We start from the raw sequence: 6,995 nt of genomic DNA, 5'->3' as shown, positions 1-6,995 counted from the left end.
AAATCGATTTTTCCTTCAGAAGTAATCGACGAAAAGCTATAGGTGGAAACCTATCCCAGGCCCATACCTGGAGTAAAATCAAAGGTCCGGTAATGTCATGTGCATTTATCCTACTTGCCCTACAAAGCTCCCTATACAACCATGCTAAACCCGTACTACCCCAGCTGTAGTGTCCTGCTGCCTCAAAATCGGCAAGTAATGGCAAAAACATAATATGCATCATGTTATTTGATTTATCTGCATACAAACACCCCCCCATCAGCTGCAGAATATATGCTCTAGCATAACGCTGTATGGTTATAACATCTGCCTCTAGTAGTAGCTCAGAAAATTGCTGTCTCAACCATGCAAGATTCAATCGGCAACCCTTTAGTTTATCATCAGGTGGGACAACACCTAGCAAATCAAAGCATACCTGACGCCAATCTTGACGTGTGCTACCTATCACTAGAAGACAGTCAACTGGTAAACCCAACTGAATGTTGACATCCTCCAGTGTGATAGTACACTCACCAGGTGGCAGATGAAATGTATGTGTCTCTAGATGCCACCGTTCTACGAATGCAGTGATCAAATGCCAATCCAGCGAGATGAAGCCCACCCGGCTAAGCCCGTAAAAACCTGCCTGCTGCAATAGTGAAACTATCCATATATCTAGTGGGGTCGATCGAGTAAAAGCTAGCTCCGACCGTCGACATCGAAGAAATGAATGCTCTTGTAAAAGTAAAAAAAAAGTTACTTCAGATCTTTAAATTTTAAAATATATTTAATATAAATACATACCTGTCCATCCCAAATAGTAGAAGATCGATGAGATGCCTAAGCATAAAAGACCGTCTGATCTACCGATCCTAGCTCTATGTGCACGAGGCTATAGAACACATTTGTAAAAAAAAAAATTTGTTACTAAATCAAACACACATATTTAATACAAGTCGAAACAAAATTACTACCACATTACAATAGATAATAACATAGGATTTTTTCTGATAATAATACAAGTTTGAATACAAAAGATCATTGTCTATTTGTCGGACATGTCCGTCTGCTATGCCCAACTTCGCCACAATTTCGGCACCTAGTTCTGTTCTCGATTTCCATCCAATCCATTTCATTCCTTAGTCTAGAAGATCGTGATCTTCCTTTTTGTTGCAATCGTTCTTTCTGTGGTATAATGATGATGTCAGTTGTTTGTTGCACCCAATAATCTGCATGCGGAATGGGTTAAAATTTATGGCTGTAACTATGATAATATTCCTCTAGTGTGTAACACCGATGAACATATCGCTAAAAACTTTATTGCTTTGCCTCCCACTACTTTCTATAACTGGCCATATAGTTGAATCTATTTTTGATAATTGCATCGATACTGGCAATAGAAATTGTGGGCATTTCTTCTATAATATCTCAAATTTTATTAGCAATAAAATTTGAATCAAGACCAGAATGATCCTGAAAAAGCATAGCTGAAACACATGTATGTGGATCGATATACCTTGTGATTTCAAAGTAATCGTATCGTTTAATAGCTCGGAGCATCCAATTATATCCTGACTCTCTATTTTTGCATGTTACTACCCAAAGCTTTGGCTCTGACTCGACAACTCTAAATTCATAATGCCTCTCAATATGATACTGTTTTACTGCAGTTTGCAGTTTCATTTTATCTGCAAAATGAAGTCCTTTTAACAACTCGGCACCTTTTTTTCAGTTGGTGCATCGTGTCTCCAAACTAGAAGATAATGATACATTAGCTGTTGTCCAATCAATTGATCTAAATGTTGCAGATGGAGCTTCAAATACCCCTAAACTTGGATGCTCTTCCACAGGTCCGTAATCTACTGGAGCAGAAGTACCACCTTCTTGAGGATGGAAGTCCATCTCATCTCCACTTTGTATGTCATCTTCCTTAAATAGTCGATTATCTATTTGCACCATATCGTCGACAGGTGTATAAACTGATGATTCTCTAATAGTGACACCAATCGCATCAGGATCAACTGGAGAAAATTGATCCTCTGCATGTCTGGAACTTTGAGTCTCTGGTACATGCTCAGTGCTCTGAGCTGTTCGAGATAGACTGATTTGTTGAATATCCTGAGTTATTCTTATATCTCTATCGGTTACTTCATAATCATTCTATTTAGTTTCAATAGGTTGTACTTTTAGATACAGCTCTACACCCGATAAACATGGATGAGAACTAACCGTTGAAAAAATTACTTTAATATCCTCATCTTCAGTAATCGGAACAGGTTCATATTTTAACAATGTTGGCTGTACAATCTATGGATATCTATATATTATCGTGAGTCTATTTTTGCTTTTGTCTATACGAAAGAGTCTGCATAATTTATTCTCCAACTTTTCAAGTTTAATTTTAAATTTAATTCTAACTGCCCTTTCAGGACGACCAACGTATTCAATCCCATTCGATCCATAAATTGTAGAACCATTTATGTAACATAAGATCGTAATATTTTTTTCCATCACTGCAGACATAACAAATACAACAATTTTAGCATGCTCTACGTAAAGCAAACCACATTGATCAAAATTAATAATTAAAATAATTTTTTAATAAAAATTTACTTAAATTATATCGATATTTTTTTCACTTATAGAATTCTACATTCTTTTAAAATATTTCATTATCAATTTTATTTTCTTCACTTACCAAATTTTACATAATTTTAAAATATTTATAATTAATAATTTTATTTTTTCACTAATGACAATTCAAGTATTTATAACATTATAAAATTTTACATTCTTACAAAAATTTTATATTTATTTTCTAATTCTTCACTAACAATTCAGATAGTTATAATATTTTAAAATTTTATATTTTTAAATTAATTTATAATTATTAATTTTATTTTTTTCACTTATAACAACTTAAAAATTTATGATATTTTAAATTTTAGATACTTAAAAAATTTAATATTTATTAATTTTTTTACTTTAAATAATTATAAAATTATTAAAATTATAAAATCTTACATATTTATAAATTTTTTTACTTATCAATTTTTTTATTCACTAATAACATTTCAAATAATTATTATATTATAAAATTTTACATAATTTTAAATTATCTATTATTAATTTTATTTCTTCACTAATAACAATTCAAAAAATTATAATTCTATAAATTTAAACATACTTAACAAAATTTTATAATTATTAATTTTATTTTTTCACTTGTACCAATTAAAAATATTATATAATTTAACTAAATTAATTTTCTAACTAAAACATTTAATACTTATTAATTTTATTTTTAAACTTATAAAATTTCAAAAAATAATAATATCATCTAATTTCAAAAAATTTTAAAATTATAAAAATTATAATATTAATAATTATATAGAGAAATTAAAATAATGAAAAAAATATACCTTTCGTTGATGCAGCTGGAGGGGAAGGAGGGGGCGGCGGAGGGGGTGCCGATGGGGAGAATTGGGGAGGAGGGCGGCGCACGAGGGAGAGCCGTGGAGGGGGGTGGCGGCCTGGGGGGCTTGAAGGGGGGTTGCCGGTGTGGAGGCCGGGGTGGCCGCAAGGGGTGGGGGGCCGTGGAGGGGCGGCGGGAAGGGGAAGACCTCTGGGAGGGGAGGAGAGCACCGCGGAGGGGGGATCCACTGGGAAGGATTGTTGGAGGGGAGGAGAGGGGAGCACGGCGGGGGTCCATCGAAGAGGACTATCGGAGAGGAGGGAAGCAGAAAAAAAATAAAAAAAAAATCTGATCAGAGGTGGGTTAAGGCTACCGGCCAGAATCGTGACCTCCGGTCACGATTTCAGAAAAAAAAAAAATAGCCACATAGTCCTTCTGCATATGGATCGTGTGGCTATGGATTGAATTCGTGGGTTCAACTCACAAATTCGGTCTGAATTTTTTTTAAAAAATTGGTTTAAAAGAAATCATGGATTTGACCTACGATTTTAGTTTTTTCGTCGGCTGGGCCAAATATTGGTGGGCTCAATCTACGAATTGGCCACGTGGGCCTGAAATTTATGGGGTGAACCCACGATTTTTGCTGACGTCGGCCCATCTACTGTATTTTCAAAAATACTTTTCAAATGGAGATACTTTAATTTTTTTTTTTATTTAAAATTTTTTTATATAATCTAATAATTTATCTTGCAAAAAAAGAACGACCATTCATTCACACGAAAGATACGAATCCGTACTGCTGCATTGCTTCCTGCCTCATTCCCCACCTTGGAGGTAGAATGACCCAAGGAAGCACCATCACTAATTTGCCCTCCAATCATGCAGAGGTTGCTGCTCAAGATGTATCCTGTGTTTTCGATTTTTTTTCTTTGTTCTGGGAAGTAAATTGACCCTCTCGACACGACGACATCCAATTTTGTTGTGCAACTTTTTCAGTTATTTTGCTTTGCTTTCCTGATTAGACCTGTGTTTATTGCAAGCTTGTTTGCTGACGTTAGTGCGCATCCGTCTCTCCGTTCTGAATGCCACTAACTACATTCTCACCAGCTTTTGTCCTTGGCATTTGATTCTGCCTGTCTTGTGTTGGGAAAACGCATCTTCCTTTCAATGAAACTGTACATTGACACTGGTTTAAATTAGCATCGATGCCTGTCAATATCGCAATTATATATATACTCTGCCACCAAAGGAATGCTGGTGCTCGACTAGATGGATATGGGATATCACAGCTCAGCAGGGTCATCTTTTTTGGCCACGCTGCATTTTTACAGTGATAGCCACTAAAGACCGGTGCACAAATTGTATTCATATTGTTTATTTTTATGCCGCATGGAGAGAGGCCTATTCAGACCCAACCAAAACTATCCTCTATTTCTCTACTCACAATTCTGCACGAACCCGTTACGTGAGGAAAAAATTGGAAAGCCTCAACTTGGTAGCGGCCTCTGATATCCTTCGATTAGTTCGAAGATCCATGCTGAGAGAAAATTACGTGAATGTTAAGTGGCAGTGATTTTTAAGAACATTTTAATAGGATGGCTGATTAAAATAAGCTCATAATTTAGAGCAGCTGAAACAAACCTTGACAAAATAGTACGATAAAATATGAGTTTTGTACCTCTAACGTTGACCGTCGGTGGCTTCCACCAAAAAAGAAGGCAAATAATACGTATCATCAGAGGAATTGAACGTTTCCATGATGGGCAAGAACTGAAGATTCTACCTACGTTGGAGTTGCCTTCTCCATTGATTAGCTGAAGAATAAAATAGTCCAGGGCGTCCGAATCCTTCTGGAGTAAATGGTTGCTTCTTTACAAAAAGGGTATGTTAGGTGATAGTGGTGACAAAAGAAGTATTAGCTTGCTGTCTGTCACTGACACGGCCATGTTGAACAAGCATTCTTCTGGACGCTATGCAATTTTTTTTTTTTTTAAAGGGAAGAAAAATGGTGGAAGATGGTTTTGCTATCACATTCCAATTGATAACTCCGGTGGATCCCTTCAATGTTCACGTTCTGTAATTCTTTCTTTCTTTATTTTATTTGATAAGACAGCACTAATATAAGTCTCAAGTGAATACAATCCAAATAGTCAGAAAATAAAATATTATGGAGCAGGGCCACTGCATTTATTCTCTCAATGGCTTAAGAATGCTTAGTACTTCTGTTGTTTTGAGTAGAACTGTCTTTTTAAATTAGATCTGGAAGTCATTGGCAATGAGAGGATATTTGATATCCAAATGATGTTTTTTTTTTTCCTCCATGGACCAATCCCCTAGATCCGCTCGCTACCTAAAAGAAATTGCAATTGTGCCCACTATCTTCCTCATTTTATTGTATATTTTATTAAAAAAAAAAATCATCTATACTTTCCCTTAGTAGTGAAAAAAATGTACACACTAAGAGGCACTGCGATGATCAACCAGCAGGGCAAGTGTTTTTGCTAATGATTAGAATTAGAGGTGTGTACGGTCCTATTTGGATTAATTTATGATCAATTTAAATTGAATCAATTTTTTTAAAATTGAAATGAAATTAACTACACGAAAAAAATCAATTCAAATTGATCTAAAAAATCAATTCGATTCAGATCGATTTATCAGATCATGGGCCATTGGATTTTTATCAAATGAGCCGCTTATATGATAGGCTAAATGGGCTGCTATCCATTTTAAATTTTATTCATGCCAAAAGGACAATCTATAAAATGGGCTAAATATGCAGTTTATGGATAGGTTAAATGGGATAGGATTACTACCTCCTTTGAGGAAATAGGGCAGTTTATGATTTTTCATTTATGTGTATGCACACAAGGACCAGTTTGGTTTAAATTAGATTTTTTTTTTAATTTAAATAGAAATCAAACTGATTTCTTTTGATTTCTAAAATTTTAAAATATTAAATATGAAAAAATTCGATCCAAACTGAATCAAAATTAGTGGTTCAAATCAGCTTTGCGGTTTGACCTATTTGGTTGCACACCCCTGTCCAAATGCACCCCATCCATGCTATCAATTAGTCATCCATATATTTACCGACAATGAGAGCAATCATCAATTTTGAGTTGCACATTAGAAACTTACTAATTTTTGAGAAAAATTTGAGTGCAATTATCATCATCATGTCCATTACTTGTGTAGGCTGATTTAATTCGGGTGGTCTTCTGTTTGGATTTTAATTAAGCATCTTGAGTTCCTCTGGATTTTAATTAAGCATCTTGGCTCTAGATCAAGGGGTGGGCAATGAGCATGTTGCGTGTGCACGCTTAAGTGGCACATAAGTTCCAGTTGCATGAATGGTGCAAATCAAATATACTACATCGGCATGAGATATATTTTCGCATCTACAGATCCACACTCGGGGTTCTTGCTCGATGATACAACCATCCAAAAAAAGGTTATGGACCGATGGGCCCTTACGATAGAGACAATACTTCCAATGCATGGAATATGACTTGACTTGTGACGCCTAGCCACTCTGAAAAAGATACCCACTTAGAGGCATTTAAACAGGACCTGTCTCACTAAGGTCTCATCGGAATCA

This window comes from Elaeis guineensis, chromosome 3 (assembly GCF_000442705.2).
Source record: "Elaeis guineensis isolate ETL-2024a chromosome 3, EG11, whole genome shotgun sequence".
Lineage (NCBI taxonomy): Eukaryota > Viridiplantae > Streptophyta > Magnoliopsida > Arecales > Arecaceae > Elaeis > Elaeis guineensis.
Note: the sequence above shows the minus strand (reverse complement) of the source record.